This window comes from Vidua macroura, chromosome 12 (genome assembly GCF_024509145.1).
Source record: "Vidua macroura isolate BioBank_ID:100142 chromosome 12, ASM2450914v1, whole genome shotgun sequence".
NCBI classification, from domain to species: domain Eukaryota; kingdom Metazoa; phylum Chordata; class Aves; order Passeriformes; family Viduidae; genus Vidua; species Vidua macroura.
In genome coordinates this window covers 16,481,571-16,501,858 of record NC_071582.1, presented here as the reverse complement: position 1 = coordinate 16,501,858, position 20,288 = coordinate 16,481,571, and positions in this window count along the sequence as shown.

The following is a 20,288-nucleotide window of genomic DNA, read 5'->3' as shown; positions in this document are numbered from 1 at the left end:
ATAAATTCATTCTTGTGCTCGCCCCTTCCCCTTCCTGACCCTGTGGGACAAAAAGGTTCGTTTAAAGTGTTTATTATTAATATCATTATCATAGAGCAGGGGAGAGGAGAAGACTGAGGCAGCAGTGGGGGCTGAGTGGGACACCCCAGCTGGGTGGATGGGGGGTGGCAGGAGGGATTAGGGGTCTGCAGGGAGCTTGCAGAGCAGCTCATAGAGAAGGACAGTGCTGGATCCCAATGAGCCTTCCAATGTGGAAGCAGAAGCTTTTTCCCTTCTGAGGGATGAGATTCCTTCTGGCCTGCACTGAGATTTCCCCAATGCCCTGGGTGAACTGGGAGCTGCTTGGCTGGGACTGGAGCCCGCTCAGGCTCACGGGGCCAAGCCCCAGAGCAGCACGTGTGTGCACCACTCAGCTGTCCCAGGAGCAGGGAGGGGGTCAGCCCAGGAGAGGGGTTTTGAAAGCTGACAGCCTCAGGTGTGAGCCTGTGACTGAGACATTCCTGCAAAGCAGGAGCAAAAGATTTGTTACCTGGAGAGGGCTGACGCTTGACGAGTGATATCTTCATCCAGCTGTCCAAAAGCTGCCTGCAGGCAGCTTCTGCTTCGTCAGGGCCAAGAGCCTGAATGCGAGACTTGGGAAGGTCCTTAAGACATCTGTGAAAGAGGGAGAGGACTGAGGAAAAAAGAAAATATTCTCTGGGGAAAGGGTGCCTCTTGTGTTTCCGTGTCAGCTGGCGAGGAGCTGTGGAAGGCTTGCAGAGCTCCTGCTCACGCGGGACCTGCAGGAACGTGTTCCCCTCTTCAGGAACTCTGTCACTAATCTGGCAGCCAGCCCTCAAAAGGGGGATGGCCAAGCAGCCACAGCTCTGGAAAACAGAGACAGTGGGACCTATGGAGTCATCAGCATTTTTCTGATTTCCAGAACTTTTTTTTTCCTGGACAGAGAATTCCAGGTTAACAACAAGCCTGTTTTTCTGAGGAACCTATCCAAGGCTAGTCACAAGTACCCCATGTACTGCTAGATGAAAATCAGAGGGAGGACTTTGGAAGAGAATATTTGGGTGCATTTGGGCAAGGAGCAAGAGCCTGAAGGAAAGCCCATTGTGCAGGAGAGATGGACTCCTGGGTGTCATCCCACCCACACTGCTGGAAGGCCCTGCAAGCACAGGGAAAGGAGCACATGACTCTGTGCCCTGCTCCCCTTATCTGTAAATCCAGCTGGTTCATTACCACCACATTTTTAGAGTCAACACATGAGGTTTAATTTATTAGTGCCCATAAAATCTCTTGCATTCCAGGGTGAGAGTTCTCTGCAGCACAAACCTCACTGCTGCCAGAGCACTCCTGTCACTTCTTGGTGCTCACCAGACCACAGCACTTCATGGGTAGCACCAAATCAAGATATTTTACCAGGGTGTAGCTCACTTTTCCTTCCTCTCACATGGCTTTTAGGCTTCATAAAACACACCTCAGAGAAGCCTCTCTCCCCTCCATGCAACCTCAGTGACAAGACTTGGCACTGTGCAGCTCCAGCCCGAACTGTGGCACCTCTGCAGTGAGTGGGAACAAGAGCAGTCACCAGTGCTGAGGGCTTACTGCTCATCCCAGTGGCTGCTGGAGATCACTGGGAACAGGATGGAAGCTGCTGATAATTCACAGTGCTTGGCCATCAGATGGGAGCTGTTTTCTGTTTTGCTCCTTACCCAGCCTAGATCCCATCACAGCCAAGTCAGGGCCAGACCAGGAGCACTGGGACACCAAAAGGAGCTGAGGAGGCTGGCCAGAGACAAGGTGAGAGACATGAGACAGGCACTCCCTGCCTGCTCTGCTGAGGTGGAGCTGTTCAGGAATACTTTCAGGTTTGGCTAATCCCCTTTCAGAAATACATTTCAAGCTCTGTTTCTGAAGGTCCTCCAGGCAAGACAGCTTCAGCTCTAAACCTCTGGCTACAGAGTGAAACTTAACCACGCTCAATTTACCTCCCCACCCGAGGGCATGTCAGTCTTAGACTAGCTTCTGGAGTTTCAGGCTTATGGCTCAGCAGCACAAACGACAGGAAAATGGATGATCTTGTCTGAAAGACCCAAGGTCAGAGGGGTTTTCCTAGTCTACATCAGGAAGAGGATTGTAGATGGTGTTATGGGAAAGGGTAATTCCATTTGTTTGCAGAGATGCTGGGAATTTGCTTTCCAGTACATGCCACCAGTCATTGTCACCACATGGGGAGATGCAGGGGACCAGAGCAGGGTAAAGATGAGGATCACATGAAGATGAAAGGAATCAGATGCAGCCTTGTGCTCTTCAACTGGATGCCAGTTACAGGTCTTCTACTCCTGAACACTCTCAATTCTTCCCCAGCAAACACATTTCCACTCGATGCAGTGCCCTGAAAGCCATGTCTGGAGGTTCAAGCAACCCAGAGGACCCCAGGATTTGCATAACTCACCCCCAGCCAGGCTCACCACAGGCCACAGCAGAGGGGTGAAAAGGCTCCACATATGGCTCTCATTGCTCTTCCTTTTATCCTGGTCATACCCAGCAGGCAGAGAGCTGGAGGAGGTGGGGAGAAGGAAGAGGGCTGGGAGAGGGTTAAACCTGAGGGAGGCAGGGAACAGCCTGGCCATGGGTTTTTAGCACAGCCAGCAAGAAACCTGCTTGCCACCCATCTTGGGGGACTATTAGGGGACTATGGTGACCTTCAGCTCCAGGTCAGCAGTTCAACTCTGGTCCAAGTGAGGGACAGCAAAGGTATTATGTGAAATTAATTGCTGCTCTCAAGTCCAGCTCCTAGTACATGTGTGTCCACTTCAGTAAAACTTGCACCAGCTAAAGGCCTCTGCAGCACAAGGGCAGAGAAGTGAGGGGTGGGGAAGCTCCTGCCTCATTCCCAGATGGAAACCCCCCTTTGGTGAAGGTCAGGCTGACCAAACAGTGCTTGTCCTGCTCTCTCCACTCCCAGAGCTATTGTTCTCACACCACATGTACTTTTGCAGAGAAATAACTTAGAGATTTCTCAGAGTCACATAAATCAAGTCAGTAATTCAGAGTCATGAGCATGCCTATCATGATGCTGCAATCTTTCTTTTCCAAGGAAAAATGTCTGAGATAACAGGATGGAGTTAGACACGGAGATTTGTAGGGCAGGGACAGACTTTTTGCTCCAGTGTTTCACTGCCATTAGCATAAAATTCCCTCCCCCATGAGCACAGGACTAAGAACCCATCACTGCTCTGAAGCATGGCCAGGCAGCACCACTGTGATCCCAGTGAGAACCAGTGCTCTCCTTCAAAGTAAGAGAAAACTTCTGAGGGAAAGCCACTCACTAAGATGTTTAAAACAGAAAGTGAAATATCAAAATACTTGAAAAAAAATCACATTCATGGAAAAAATGACTCAGCTGTTTTGACAGAGCAGGAAACTATCGGACAAAAATAAAAACAAATTGTCCATGTTTGGCAAACCAGCAGTTCACAGCAATTGTGTTCTAGATGGTTCCTCCATAGCACCACTTGGGACTAGGGGAAAACACACCAAAACCTGCCTTGGCTGTTTCTGGAGTGTCTTTAGCGTTGCCAGAAGCAGTTGTACATAAAAAAGGACATTTTTGTTTTCTTCCTGGACAGTGTGCTCCCAGCCAGTGGCTGAGCAATGACTTCAAGCGCTCCCAGCATTTGCTTTCCACCTTTAAACTGGACAGCTCACACCTCTGCCCACCTCCCACACCGGGGCAGGGCTGCCCTCCAGTCCCCAGGACAGTCACCCCCAGCTAATGCTCCCCCATGACACACACCAGCTCCCTCATGCTATGCAGAAGCATTACCATCTTTAATTCCTCTGTCAAAAATGACAGCAGAGGTCTCAGCTGGGAAATGTTGCTTGTCCCTGGAGATCCAGCCGTACCTCTCCTGACTGCTGCCTCTCCCAATTAGGAGCAAATCTGCCTCCTGTCAGGCAGCAGTTCATTCTGCCCCTACAGCCCACCCCATACCGGCTCCCATTTAAAAATAAAAGATTGCCTTTTCTGAGCTGCTTATTGCTGCCTGCACTGACAATAACTCTGTGGAAATTGGTCATTGCCACCGCTGATGGCCATTAGCATGCTGACCTGCTTTGACTTCGCCATCAGCTTTGAATATCAAATCAGTGATTAACGACTTCCAGTAATGACCCTGCCAGGAGCATCCCTGTGTTTCTCCAAGAAGGTACCCTCTGAACAGATCATTACAGGAGCTTGTCATTTGTCAGCAATTTAAAAGCTGATAAGTCAGCAGCACGCACTGGGGGATGAGGCTGTGCTGCTTTCCTTGATGTCTGTTGTGCTTTTCCTTTTTCACCAGCAGAGACAGATAAAATTCATATGGTTATGGCCAGCATTGCTTGCTTAACAGCACCTGAGAGAATAAAACGAGGAGAATCACTCCTTGCTTGCTCCCTTCTGACTCTCTTTCCAAAAGCCTCTAATATTGATCATCTAAGGCTGGGATTCAGAAAAAGCCACCTTAAGTCCAAAATTTGTTGTGCAGTTATAGCTCAAAGACACAATAAAACAAAAAATAGTGTCACATGTTATTTCAACAAAAATTTTACCAAATTTTTTTCCCGCTCCAAAAACATTGGCAGGTTAATTCTGACAGCTTAGGTGTCTATGTTGTGTTAAACAGCATCCAGCTCCCTCTGTGCCTGCTTCCACAGCACACACAGGTAAAACCAGTGCAAGTCCTGCACGTGGCAAAGATGATGCAGATCAGGTGCCCCAGTGCAATGCAGACACAGAACAAAGCCAGTACTAACGAGCACAAAACACAGCCTCAGAGACAGCCACACCTTTGGTCTGCCCAGGTACCTTGGCTGCTCACACAAAGCTTTCACAAAGCCTGGGCCAGAAAACCCAATCCAAGGAGTTTAAAACATCCAGTCATCCCTTGGATACTTTTACAGGGCTTTCTAAGGAGCTCCCTGGAGCTGCATCAAGCCCAAGCACTGCAAAGAGCAGGTGAGCCATGCTTGGAAGCTGCCTTCACATCTGCAAGTGCTTTATGGTCCTAGAGAGGAAGAAAGATGAAGAGGGGATCTTCTAATGAGGTTATTACCAGTGTCTGGCACTGCAGCAAGGCTGTACAATGCCTGCTGCACTCCTTCCTCCTACAGGAAAGGAAAACCCTTTGTGGGAAGGATTTAAAGGGCTCTGACTGAGACACCAAGGGCACCATGTCTCAGTAGAGAGTCAGGGCCATGAAGCAATTTGGCAGGCAAAGGAAAAGTTTCAGGTATTCTCAGCAAACCAGCAGCAAAATAAACAGCAAAGAGTCTTCAGCACCAGATGTGCTTGTGTGTTTACAGTCTGAATTTACCTGGCAGAGTAGAGCTAATTTAGGCTTGTTTGACTGCATTTGGTGCAGAGGCTCTCCATGCCTCAGTTTCCTTCTTATTTACAAAGGGTTAACTCTGACTCCAAGGCAACCAAAAGTTCCTATTTCCTCGTATTTCCATCTATTCCAACGGTAATAAGCAGGTCCCAGGAGGAAGAAAACCATCAGGCAAAAGCCATCACTCACATCAGCATTGCCAGCAGGCCCAGAGACACAGAACAAAAAGCTGCTCTCCCTGACCCCTTTTCCCCACACAACACCGACACACAGTCTGACACAGCAGCGAGTACAGAGCTACCCCAAGCTCCAAGAGGCACCTTTCCCCTAGCACAAGGATGAGCCAGATCCTCCTGCAGGCCCCCAGAGTCCCCACCTTCCATCACAGCAGCCCTGCAGTCCCTGCACACAGCTCTGCATCTCGCAGCAGCCACCCAGCAAGAGGGGAGCCAGAGCCACGGAACCACCTCCTCACAGCCTGAGCTTCCACACAGTCCTCTCCCAGCCCCACTCACTTGTTGGGAAAGAACCAGAGCAGAAGAAGAAAGATGCAGCTCTGGTTTTTCTTACAAGTAGTGGAACAAGCAGACACCCATCAGGAAGCCCTGCTAAGGCTCCCTTCTCTTACCTGCTTTTGGGAAACCTTCTCCTGGGTATTTCTGCTTGTTTCATTGCAACCTCAACCCACAACACATCTTTCTTGGTTCTGTTTGTCAATTCTTCCACTTGCCTAATAGCACATTTCCAAATCATGACCAAAAAATCCAAAACAAACAACACCGAGCAAGCAAACAACAACAACAGAAAAAAAGAAATCAATAACCAGAGCCTTTCCAACAAGAGCTATTTCCTTTTCCAGCCTCCCTTTAGTAAGTTCGGTGAGGAGCCAGCTTCCTCCAAGGCTCCCATCAGAGCTTCTTATCAATTAGGGTAATTGGCACCCAGCTGAGCCTATCTCCCAGTTGGGACCCATTAACACTCAATCAAGACAAGCCCAGGCCCTGCCCTCCTCCCCATTGCAGCTCTCCTTTTTTATCAGCGCCCAGGTCTGAGCACAAAACCCTCTCGAGGCACTGGGGCTGTCCGTCCATCCCGCCTGAAAGGCAGGGCTAATGATGATGAGTGTAAAGAGCAGGCAGTGCTCTCGGGGAGCTCTGCTCGTAGCTGCTCTCCAGCACCAAGGCCATGCAATTAGCCTTGCCCCCCTCTCACAGACAGAACAGCAGCAGCATTTTGAGGGAAAGGTGGAGATCTGGGAATTGTGGGGTGCCCCCGGCAGAGCTGCCTTGCTCTTGGTGGCATCAGGTGGGGGATTAGTCCCTGGTGCCCTCTGCTCAGCACTAGGTCCAGTATCTCATGCTTGTCAGAACAGCAGCTCTAATTTCCATGGCCCTGAATACACCTAAGTCACCTTTTCAAGGGCTTTCTTCCTTTTATCTAATCACAAGGGTCAGAAAGCAAATAGCAGCTACCCGACAGGAAACAAAAGAGCTCCATAATCTTCTTTAACCTTGTGCTTTCTTTAAAGTCTGGATTTACTTTGCTTGGCTGTTTGGAGCTGATGTCCTGGGACACTTTCAAGTGGTTGTACGAGGCAGAGGGCTGGCCCAGTTGTTTTCTGTGTCCTCTCCTCCACCACTCCCATAGAGTCCCTCAGGGCTGCAGCCCCTCTTAAACCCTGTAGCCATGAAAACCAGAGAAACCAGCTTTCTTCTCCTCTCTCCTTGCCATGAGCCCTCTCCCCACTTGAAGCTGTCAGCATTGTGCTGAACCCCCCAGCTACTCCCTAAACACCCTTTAAATCTCCTCTCAAACCCACAGGCTCACATGGTTTGATATGCATCCACCTGTCCCTTCCAGAGTGTGTCTTGCTCAGCTGTGCAGCCCTGAGCAAACCCAAGCAGCACATATTCCTCCCTTGCTCTCCTCTCTGATTTATTCCTGTGCCACACATCTCCAAACAGCACACCAAGGTCTGGTCTACTTTTAATATATATAGGGAAAATATCCATATTGGCATTTCCATGTGTGTATAAAAGCAGGGGGACAGGGAAAGGGAAATTTGCCACATGACCTTGCAACTCAGAGCCAGCCAGAAAGCATTTCTGCTCCCTTGTTTCTGAAAATAACCGGCGCACATTTGACTTCAAAGTAATAAACAGTACAGACGTTTTCCAACCATATTTTTATCACTGTAGGAGAACGCAGCAGGAGACTGGGTCAGAGAACTAGTTTTTCTCTCTGCTGCTCATGTTCTGGATGAATTGAAGCAGTACTTCTAGAAAAATTATCTGTTCCCAGGCGAAAATTGCTTTTCTTTGCCCCTTCCCTTCTCTGCTTTCCAGTGAATTCACATCAAGCAATAGTCCCATCTCCCTGCTGCTATCCAGCCCACAGGAGAGGGAGGAACTGGCATTGCTCTGGGAGATGGGCTCTCTGCCTGGTGCGTGGATACCATCTGTCTTGAGTGTCTGAAGTAATTTACTTCCCATTTTGAGGTGTTTGAGCTAATGATACTAATTTATGTCCAGCATATTAGACTCCTAGGGATTCTTGTTGGGACTGACCTTCTGATCACTCTCCTACTTAAGCCTGACTGTATTCTGCTCGTGTTTTGAGACCAGCCACGTTATGCCTGAAGCCCTTAATGACTGTACTGCTGCTCTTATGAGCAATCTCCTAATTGACTGCCCTGCAGTCCCAGATGCCAGAGCCCACCGACAGCACCACCCCACAACCGGTCAGTCACGCACAACCCGCCTGTGTGCACCATGCCTGGCATTCCTGGGGATGCTGTGAGGGGGATGTGGGTGTGCTCAGGGTGTCCCAGACCTCCCCAGCACAAACAGCAGTGAATCCTTACATCAGTGAGCTCATTCACAGGGAACAGACTCTCCCCTGTAAGATCTCTCTCAGGAATTCTGCACCAAACTGTGGGTCAGGGAGTGCTAACTCAGCCGAGGAGAAATGCCTTGCACAACAGATCTGGGACCTCATCTGGGCTGTGTGGGCTCCATTATTTCCACCCCATGCAGATAATAACAAGAAAGGATGACTAAAGATATGGCCACGTTGGCCTGGAAGTAAGAATCTCTGGAGGTCTGTGGCCATCCTCAACACTCACTCTTTCAGCAATCTCAGGAAAGATATTTAACCGTGCCCTCTCTGGTTTCCCTCCTGCAGCACAGCTCATCTATCACACTAAAAATTGTGGCAGTTCAGGTTGTTCCTCGGGTGACTGTGAGCAATGCACCCCACTTTGCTCCCTCCTGAGCTGCCCCACATCAGCCTGGGGGCCTGAATCTCCCCACGTGGCACACAAACAACGATTTATGGCAAGGCAGCAGCATTTTCTAAGAGTTGTGCCCTAAAATTGAGCCAAATAGTCATCCGACCCATCCGTAAAAAAACACAGGTTCTGCATAAGGTTTCCTTTCATGTGCTATGGACCAGAGAGGAACAAGTCTACACTTTTGGATGGAAAGTAAAAAATTATTTATATTCTAGTCATTAGATAATTTTTTGTATTAAAAAAAAGAAAATCATAGTTTCACCTATTGCTGAACTGCAGCGATTTTTAGGAAGAACTTGGCCAAAAAGGCAGACAAAAATACCTCGCCCAGTTCCTCCCAAGGAAAGGAACAGGTGAAGGGGCCATCCACCACCACATCAAAGCAGAGCTCCCCCCTTTGTAGTGCCATGAATGAGACCCGTTTTGTCCTCCTAACAAGTGGGTCCCGTGTGGACAGGGACACATTGATTCTCCAGCCTACTTTTAACGCTGCGGCAAAACCAATCAGCTTGATGTCATCGACGGCTTTTGAGACGCTGACCAAGGATCTCTGGAGGGCGGAGGGAACAATACAACCTGGAAAGCCCTCCTTCCTTTCAGCCTGCCCTGCACTTCCCCTCTCGCCTTGTTCTCCCTCTCCTCTTTATTAAGCCGCTTTTGTGGGGCTTTCACCCATTCTCTCCAATAGTGAAAAAGTCCAAGCGAGCGAATCTCCTCCTCCTCTTTTTTTTTTTTTTTTTTTTCTTTTTTTTCCCCTCCCTTTTCTCTTATCCTTTTTCTAAGTAGTGCTTGCAGGGGCTGGCGGGGCTTTCAGTGCGGTGGGGTCCCCGCCACGCCGCTTTGTTGGCATTGTGCTTCCCGAGGCTGTGCAGGTGCAGCGGGGTTTTGTCTGCGTGTTCAACACGGGATAATTAGCCGGAGGGAGGGGAACGGGCATTGCGGCAGTGCCATTCATTGCACAGAGACATTCAGGTTCCGCAGGAACCGGGATCTGCCCGCTTAGCGCGATCCCGGCTTCTTTCCGCCCCTGCTGTAGAACGGGAGAGATTTTGGGAGGCAGCGTCACGCCCGGCGTGGGTTCGCTCACCTCCTCTCCGCTTGTGTTTGCCACAATCAGGGAGCACATCTCTGATGGGAAGGATAAATTGCCATCAGCTCTCCACAGCACTTCCACACCCCGGGAATGGTGAAATGACATATTGGCTCAGGAAGCTGGGGAAAGACAAAGTCCTGTAAAAGAAACACAAATGATCTGCACATAAAACACCACCGACAGCCCTGGCATCGAGGGTTAATGAGTGAGGGTCTGCCCTGACTTCAGCAATTTTTCTTTGCAAGCTCTCATGAAAATAAATCTATAATGCACACCATATGCAGTTTACATGGCATTCGGTCTGGATATTTATTTTGAAAGACAAGAGTCTTCACTTGGTTTCATTTGTCACCAAAAAGAGGAGGAAGAGGCATAAAATAAGCAAAAATGAGAAAACTTTAACCCAAACCCAGGACAGGTTTAGCAGCAATTCCACGAAGTGACAGATTTAAGTTTCATCCCAGGTATTGCTGTGTGCTTGCTCCGAGGTGTTTGGCACCAGCTGACTCCAGAGCAGCACTGGAACATCATGGAGCAAACCAGAGCGGTGGCCCGAGCCCACGAGATGGGCACAAACCCCCGGAGCTGGTGGAAAGAAAAAGGGAAGTTGTTGGGAGTTGAGGAGTCTACATCCCCTCGAGTCCTCTGACCTCGCATTTCCAGGGTGTGAGCCGCTCCTTATCCACATCTCCCATTTGTAAGCCCAGCCAGGTCAGAGCAAATCCCGTGTTGATTTAGCAGCATTTTGCATTTACTTTGGACTCACTTTGTGCTGGTGTGAATAACTGCATAAGTATCGGGCAATCAGGGGAGCAAAGATGTGCAAGTAAAGCAAAATAAACCATACAAAAATCTGAAAAGAAACAATTCCAAAAAGTCACTCAGATATTTTTGATCTGAAGAAATTAAGCATCTACATTAAGTCTGGGTCTAGGTGACAGATGCAGATATTTCTTCTACAGTCCAGGTCAAAATTTAAAATCTCATCTTTTATTTCCCCCATCAAGCAAAGGATAGTTCAGCAGAGTCCGTGTTTGTGGGAGTTTTCCACAAAGGGCTTCAGGCAACATAAAATGTTCCTGGCACCATTTTCAGCTGTGTGTCCCAGAGACACTTAACTCTGTACTTAATTCAGGTTTAATAGGCTGCGATTATATTAAATAAATACCAGCTGAACAGATTATTTAATACACAGTTATAGCTGTTTTAACAGCCATGCAATTGACTGTTACATCTCAATAAACGTATGTTTTTCATCGATCACCTAGTATTTTATTTCACATCCCATAATTTCCCTATATAACTCTTGGACTTTGAAAGCCTTGCCGGGGGTTGCCCCAGCTCTCCGCGCTGGTCCCGTTTGCAGCAGGAATGAGACCAAGAGCTGCTGCCTTTCAAAGTCTCATTGCAGGTTAGGTGACTCCTTCCCACCTCCTCCCTGCATTTTCAGGTGATGTAAAATTCCTCTTTGCCTCCCTCCCAGCCTTGTCCAGCTGCTCCACGCCGGTGCCACAGCTGCATCCCTCCACCCCTGCGCTGGCCTCCCCGCAGGAAGTCAGAGATCATTCTGGTCTCAACAGGCTGTAAAGAGTTTAAACCTTCAAGAGCCTCTAGAAACGTATAATCCGGATTTTATCCTCCGAAATTCATAGTTCCTCACCCACTGATGCTTCCCAACTGATATTTGTGCTCTCCCCTCTTTGCCTGCAGCTCTTTTGAAGGCGTTTACTCAGCTGAGTGGCATCTTCATCCCGTTTCTGTCAGGCGTTTGGAATGATCATAAGATACATAAATTAAGACATTGTTTCTAAAAGCTGCATCTCTTTGCAGCCCGACGAGGGGAGTAACAAGCAGTTATAAAAGCACATTTGCTTAGGTTTGACAACTGCACCACAGAATACACGCGGGTTGTGCGCAGGGCTGGTTTTACCCCAAGCAATCCCTGCACTTCTCCAAAGACGGTGTCAAAATAAAAATGATACATGTGCGGATTTAATTACCTGCTGGTGTTGCTATAAACAAAATGGGGTTTTTAAGGGATACATTTTACAAAGGCTTTTAGCCGAGCGTGTGCAGAAAGTGCAGGCAAAGCCATTTCCATGTATTATGGCAGTGGAATTTCCATGTTCCAACAGAAATTTCAGGGGGACACAGCAAACAGCAGGTTGTTTGTCTGATTTGTGTATGTCACTGTAAGGTCAGCGAGCCTTAAAGTACAAATGTGATTTGAAAAGTGTCAGGGATAAGAATAAAAAGATGTTTTGCACTATTTAGCACTGCCTGCTCTTTCAGAATAAAAAAGACAAACCCCTCTACATTCCTGGCTGTCACAAGCTGCACTTTCCTATTCAGATCCCAGCCCACCAAAGCCAGTAGTTATAAATGCTCAAGAGCCAATAAACACTCCTCAGGATTTAGCCCTGGAGAAGCACATGATAAGGAAGAGACAATTCTTTGTTATTACCATACGTAGCCCCCTCCTTAAAATGCCCTGACACGATTTCTCAGGCAATAAATCAGCTTTCTTCTGCTGATGTGCTAAAGCCCATCTACATACCATAAAAGCTTATTTTTCCTCTCCACATTCAATATCCTTATGATGGCTTTAATCAAAAGCAAGAGCATGTGCATGAGAAGAGAAAATGCAGATCTTGCATTTCTGAGAAATAATTCTTTTTGCAACTTAATACTCCTCTGAGCAAGTGGAAAAGTCCCATCCTCACCCAGCCAGCATGATCTTTATTTGCTTTATATTTTCCTGACACAGTCACAGCTCTGCACCGTTCCATCATATGGTAGAGGTATTAATTCACTATTTCCTGCATTATACAATCCCCACTTCCTTTCCAGTTTTCTCACTATAATGATGCTATAATAAAAAACAGAGGTAATAATGAAGCTGGAAAATAGTGTAATTTCTAGCTGGCTGGAATAGAGCACAGCTCTGGAAGCTGCCTTGCTACTAACTTATTACATGAGGTTTTGAACAGTGTCTGAATGACTACCCATGAACTGCCTTGAAAATCTGCCAGCACAGCGTTACTGGATCTCCAGAGCAGCACACCAAGGACTGACTCACTGATGGACAGAGCCAGGTAGACCAAAGATTCAGCAGCTGGGCATTGTGTTCAATTCTGACAGCAAAATTCCCTCAAATGGGGTGGATTTTGAGGTCGGTTATAGCTGCTGTGTGCTCCAACACAGTAAGGAGTCCTAGAGGCAAGGATTGCCTCTGCTCCCAAATTCCTCCTGCTGCACCACCTGGGTACTGCCACATCCCTGGCACGAGCTTTGCTCCTCCTCATTGCACTGGAATAAACAGGATCAGGACATTCAAATGAGGTTTTTAATGAGCAATTTGGAGATAACATTTCCTTTCAGCACACCCAGAGACACACCTTTCCCCATAAGCTCTGCCCCTCATCTGATTTTCAACACTTCATTCATGCATCCATGACAATTCCTTATACAGTTGCCTTTTCCCAAAAGAAGTCCTCACGATACAATTAAAGATATTGATCTTCTGGCTGCCTGCAGCTTCCAGAACTCCTAACACCAGGGGAAATGGCATTTCACAAGCTGGATGCTCCTGGGAAATGCAGTAATATCAAGGAGACAGCTTGGATGCTTTTCTCAACCAAGCAGAAGAAATACCCTCCTGCACAGCCACAGGAGCAAATGTGAGGAAGGGAATGCCATCTCCAGAAACAGTGACAATGACAGCTTCTTGTGTAATCAGCTAAATCAGGAATGGAGAAGTTTGGCAGGTACCAATGGAGAGCAGACCATGGAGAAGGCTGTCCTCAGTGCCAAGGACACAGTTTTCAAGGTCTCTGCTACATGGGCCCTTCAAGCTGCACCTCTGGGCTCACTCTCATCTTCCATTAGCCCCTTCCAAATGCCTCATTTTATGCCTCACCTTCCACCACGGGAGAGCAGAGTCAATCAGGACAGGCTTGGCCTTACCCTTCTCTAGCAGAACTGTGGGTTTGCAGAGGAAAAATTAACCTCTTCAGCTCTGCAGAGAACAGGACAGAAACAAAAAATGTGGGATCTCCTCTATGGACACCAGCTGGAGCCTCCCTCCAACGCAGGGGTTACCCTTTCACTACCCATGAGGAAAGGTTGGGCAGGGATGAAGTGGGGACAGGGGCTCTTGCCAAGCTCTGTGAGCTCACACTGAGCAGCCAGACCTGTATTTCATGCAGAGACACAAAATCCTCGTGTGGAAGAAAGTGTGAGAGCAAAACTGCTGTTCTCATCTGCCTCCCATGAAACAGGAGCCTGCAGCCCAGCCCTGCCCCGCTCCTGCAATTACAGAGAGCTTTGGGGGCAATAAACAGCACCCAGCTGGTTGCAGCACAGCCCAGAGCACTTGGTTTTCCGTGTCTGGAGTCTTTGCAAGCTTTGCAAGCACGGATTTAACAGGGAAATGTATTTCCACAGGTGAAGTTGAGCTGCAGCTGGGAGGAAGTGCTGAACGCCTGGATGGACAGAGTGCACGCTGTGGGATGGATCCAGAGACACTGGATCCCTCACTGATCAAAATGCTGCCAACCCTGACTTCTAGCACAGCTGGAATTGAGCTCCTGGGGAGCAGGAGGGCTACAGTGCAAAGGAAAGGAAAGGAAAGATGGCATCCTGCACCCCCTTCCCACAATAAAGGGGCACTGGGAGTCCTGCACCCCCTCACCTGGCTGCCAGCACTCTCCACAGGTCTGTGCACCTGCAGAGAAAATCCCCCATAGCCGGAGCAGATCCCAGACTGCATCAGCTACTCCATGCATTGAACAGAAATGCACACCATTGTGCATCCATCTTCCCTCTGAAGGGAGTTTCATGCCACCGCTTCTGCTTTTTGATCCAGTAGCTGTCACCTGAAACAGCCAGTGCTTCCAAGCACAACCACAAAGAGAGAGACAGTTGCTTGATGCAGCACTATTCAAAATATGCCCAAACACATGATGGATACAGTGTCTGAGCATTGTGACCTTCAAACCTCTCCCTCAGCTTTTCCATAGTCTTGCAGTCAGATGTGATGGTTGTTTCATTTATTTGGGGTGTGTGGGCAGAGATAGGTGTCTGTTGACTGATGGTATCAGATTGTATAATTTGCTTTTAATTTATATCTGTCCTCCCAAAGTGTCTAGTGGGGAGAATAAAATAGATCTGAGGATAAAAACAATGGCTTTGGGGCGGGAGGGATGTACAGAACACAGAGTCCTCCACTCCCCACACACGTCAGCCTCTGCTGAACACCTGAACAGACATTAACAGCTCCTGTGGGCTTCAAACTATCATGTGAGCTAGAAAATTATGCATAAGTGGTTAGAGCCCAACTAGAACTGGTTTTGGAGCAGATATCAGAAAACAATAATCTGGGCTTGCACTAAACTGCCAGTCTGTGCTAAAGAGATGCTCAGGCGAGCCAAGAGTCAAAGAGGCAGAGAGAGGGCAGGTGTAGCAAAGCAAGAGAGGTCAGAGACAGGCTCAGTCACACCACCCTGTGAACTCCTTGGCTTTTGGGAGGCAATGCCAGCCTGAGCAATGAAGCCTGTCCTGGCCTGGGACAGTGGGTGACTGGGAGCAGGGACAAGGACAGCCATGTGGGGAAGCAGAAACTGGCCATGGGGCAAAAGGAGCAGGAGCAGGACCCAGAAGGACACAGCAGAGGGCACGCTGGAAAGGTGAGAGCAGCTGGTGGCATTGCTGCTGTGCCAGCCACAGGGACTGGCCAGTCCCAGGCCTGGCAAGATTGGTCTGGAACTCGTTCACCAGGCAGTCTTTTTGAGGCTTTGATTAAGACAACAATCTCTTCACTTGTCAGTGCACAAGTTTGTCGTTTCATTTACAGCCTCTTCTACTCTGCAAACAGGAGAGCAGCTTGTGTTTGCAGGGATTGGCAGAATGTGTTAATTAATCCTGAGACACTGAGAATTTTCTCAGCCTTTGTAGTCACAGCTGACCTCTGCATCTGCAGAAAAGCATTTTAATGCACTTATCACCAGATTTCATTGCAGTCATATTCAGCCATCCTGCCTCTGGCTTGGCCCTCTGGAAGCAGGCAGATGCCATCTCTGCCCTCTTAACCTACCCACACCCATCAGCAGCTCACCTTTCTCCTGGCACCTTCACTGTGTGGCCACCTGTTTGCACAGGCATATGAGTAATAGTAAATTCAAGCACAAGGGTAAAGAATCTCTGTTTGTCCCAGCCAGCATCCCTGCCTGCTCACAGGAAAAGTCTCTGTGTCTTTTGCAGCCCAAGACCCTCTTATATCACAGTGGTGATCAGCTGACTCTTTCTCTACAGTTGCTTTCTAACACATAAAAGATGTTACTCTTTAGATTTAAATATTCCCCGTGCACAAAGCAGCACTGGTGCATTTAACCCCCCTGGATTCCTCTCTTTGCCATTCAAGGCTTCCCTGGACTCAGGACTCAGTTTATGACAGGCAAGAGCCCTTAATCATTCACACACTGAATTAACTTGTCTGAATCCAGTGAAGACGAGGAGCCAGTACGTAAAAATGCTCCATGTAAGCCAAATGTTCATCCAGTTTGATTTGTTTTTAATGCCTCAGCTCACGTCAAGTCTCAGCTGGGATCTGACAGCTTATTTCCACTGACTGGGGTAAACCCAAATATCTCAAAGAGTCAGGGAGAAACATTCAAAATAATTTAAATAAAAGTGCTGGTCACTCCCAGCTCCATTGCTCACATTGGAAGGAAGGAACTCTTTTTCTTATTTATCTCCCACTGTTTGCAACCTGGTCCTGCAAGAAAAGTGTGGCCAGCAAGGAAAAAATATCCATTCCAACACCTGAACCTCTCCATGCCTTTGATAACTGACTTGACCCATTGCCTCATTACAAAGCACAGCAAGACTGTGGGCAAAACTGAAGGGGAGTCTGAGATCAGCAGAGAATTTGAGCTCCAGAAAATAACAGCTACTTAGAAACAAAGCAATTTAGAAGTAAAATTAAGTTTAGCAGTCAAACAACATAAAGAAACAGTAAGATCCAGAGTGGGATCAGAGCCTTTTGAATGTCCATCAGAATTTGAATCCTAGTCCAGCAGGTGAATGAGCCAACCAAGGGATGTGGCTCTCTGAGAGGGTGGGCAGTCCCAGGAGCCAGGACAATGCTCAGACAGAGGACAAAACTGTAATTTCAGCAGAGCTAGACAGGAAGTCAGACTGGGTCATATTAAAATGATCTCTTTTACTCTTGCACTTGGTGAATGTTGGATCCAAGCAGTGGGTGAAGGATCTCCAGGCTTTCAGGTTTGCTCCATACACAAATGAGTCTCAGGAGAGCTGGGATGGGGTGAGCCAAGCTCTGTACCAAATTAACTGGTATTTGGTTATTTGGTTATTCAAAGCTGGCAACTGTGGGAAACTCTTAGAGACTTCTCCTGGGGTATCTCCACTAGTTACCTAGAAACCCAGGCTGAGTTTTATGAGCAGAAAATATGTTGGGAGGCATGTTTGCCTCATCTCCTTTAAAAAAGAGCTATTTTCCCCTTTTCCCTACCCAGCAATTTCATTAGTTGAGAACTATTTATGGGCTTTAACTGCCCCTCTCTTTTTTGTAGCCTGGATTTCCCAGCCTTAAGAACATCCCAGCCCCTTCCACTTCCAGCACTGCGGCCTCACCCAGAAGCAATCTGTGCAAGCTTCCATGGCATCCACAGGACTCTGTGTGAATAAGAAACCCTTTATGAGCCTAATACCTCTGCATGCTGTGCTGAGACCTTAGAGAGAACTACTTGTGAGACAGAATTCAGCGGGGAGGGCGGGTGGGAATGGTGAGGGGTGAGGGCAGCCAGCCCATGATTGAACCCAGCGAGTTTTCCGGTTGATTATCCTCTCCTTTTGTCCAGGATCGAGCTGAGATTTCTTTGCAGCCTGTTTGCTGACCATCACAGAGCAAAGAGCCAGCAGCCAGCGCTGGCCGCTCGTTCTGCCCGCGCACCGAGCAGGGCGCTCTGCTCTCCCTTCAGCCATCGGCTGTGGCTTGCAGGAGCGATTTCCCAAAGTCAAAGCATCGCTTTAACAAAGCAGAAGGGGGGCTCACTGGCAGGGAGGGAGGCCAGAGTATTAGCCTTTCACCTCTGGAGGCCAAACCCTGGCTCAGGTTACCAAAGGAAGCGGCTCTGATGCGCTCCTCCCTCGCCAGCAGATGTGCTGCGCACCACACTCAGCATCCCACATCCCTGCAGAGCATCTCCGTGCTGGGGCTCCACTTCCCGGGGAACCTGGCCAGACTGAGAGTTTCATGGCTACAAACTGCCATGCAAAGCCAGCAGCACCCAAGGATGTGAAGGTGAAGGCAGGCTGGGAAATATTTCCCCATTTATTTTCTTTGGGTTTGCTGATCTTTCTTCTCCACTCCAACTGGACCAGCTAAAATTTGCTGACCCTTTCTCTCTTTTCATTCTAAAACTCTCTGTGATGAACGAGGCAGGTAAAAATATAGGAAAAAAATATAGTTCAACTACAAACTATCTAGGATCATCACTTTTCTGTGGGGAGCTCTGCTTTATGTGGGCTGAGCTGCTGGGGGATTTATTTATTAAATTACATCAGAAAGTAGCAAAAAGAATTAATTCTGAAAAAAAAAAACCCTGAAGTCAAAAATCATCTCAAGCTCCTCAGACTGTTCCTAGAGATAAGGCTGAGCTTGGCACTCAGAAATGTACTTTCAGAGTGGAAAATTTTTTGCTATTCTTCCTTATATTTAACCATAGCCACCAGCTGTGAATTTTTGCAATAGCCTTCTGGGAACAGTATCAAGGACAAAAATACAGCTTTGGAGATGAAGGTAGAGCAGTTTAATGAAAGTTTAAGAAGTGACTGCCAACAAGAGAGATGGGGTTTAAATTTTATCTGAGATGCAGCCTACATAGGGGTCTGACATAATTTTAAATTATTTGCATCTATGAAGTACTCTGGTTTGGTTCAAGAAGAACTGAAGCTGAGGTGTTCTTCCAAACCAGCTGATCTCCTGGCATTCTCCAGGAGGATATTTTACAGGGACAGTAGACTTATCAGCACTTCTAAATTTCCTGCTTCCTGACTTCAAGAAAAATGGGATTGCTGAGTAATTGATTCATGGTGAGGTAAACATCCAGATGCTTCCAAGACCACGTTGGATGGGGTATTAGTGGGAGATATACCTGCCCATGGCAGGACAGTGGAAATAGGGGAATTTTAAGGTCCCTTCCAACTGAAGCCATGCTGTGAATCTCTGTGCCTGTGCCAGTGAAGGATGGGGCAGGAGGAGAGCTGGAAGAGGGCTGCAAATTGAGTAACCAGACAGGTTCACCCATTTTCAAGGCCAGACTCACTGACCTTGCACAAGATCAGTCCCCACACTTGTGTTCCAGGAGAGGCCAATTAATCTCAGGTAGATCAAACACACCAGAGGCTCATCCCTCCACCAGCACAAACCTCCAGGAGCTTAGTGACCACTGCCCTTCATGTCCTGTGCAAGCTCAGACCTTACACAGCCCACTGAGGGTGCTCCCAGCAGACCTGCACGTTGGCTACAGACAGTCTAGAGCCAACCAGTGTGAGCACAAGGTCTGAATTGGGAGCTCTGGGCTTTTGAACCCACCCATCTGTCCATGCAGGCACCCCACGGGGGCTCAGTGAGCTTTCCCTGCTCACATCACTGCTGCTTTGCAGGAAGCAGGGACCACCATGGCTGTCCAGCAGACATGACCCACTGGTGCTATTTTAACTTTAGGTATTTCTTTTCCCTTCATGGAAGGAAAAAAACAAATACAAGACCTTTTGCACCTGGTGAGGAACGGCTGTTTGTTTAGACAGCCAAATGAAGTCATCGCTGAGACACGATGCCCTCACACCCCCTTCAATACTCACTTGCCAGAAACCATAATGGAGTGAAATGACCCATCACCATCTGCAGCTGTCTGATACAACCAGGAATGTTCCTGCCTCCTCCTCAGTCTCCTCTAACCATACAAAAGCCAAACTTATCATTGCCACTCAGCACAAACAAAAAAGTCATCTCCCTAGAATGAAAAGGAGGTGGAAATTACCGCACAACCAATTTTTCCTGCAGATTGCCCTGTGAACCTTCTAATGAAGGCTACAGCACCCAAGCCTGCCCTGCTCTGGGGTCTGGCCAAAGCATTACACTAACCCCCAGCCCAAGCAAAATTGCCCTAAAGAAGCTCCACACTCTAACACCACTCCTCAAGACAAATGGAAAACTAAACATTTTTAATTTGCATTTTAAAACAAAGGCTTCTAATATCCAGACCATTAACTTGGCTATGAGGCTTTCACAGCAAAACTTGTTACCCACTGCGTGCTTTGTTGTCACTAAGGTATATTAAACACTATTAATTGTGATGCCTTGCTATTATGCTGTTTGGAGACTTGCCACAAGCCCGCTTCCGCCCGACCTGTATTATGCTGTGAACCTTGGAGGCATTTTAAACATCTCCTGCAAAATTCATGAATGTGAAAAGGAGCCTGTCTATGCTTCCAACATCTTGAGGGGCTG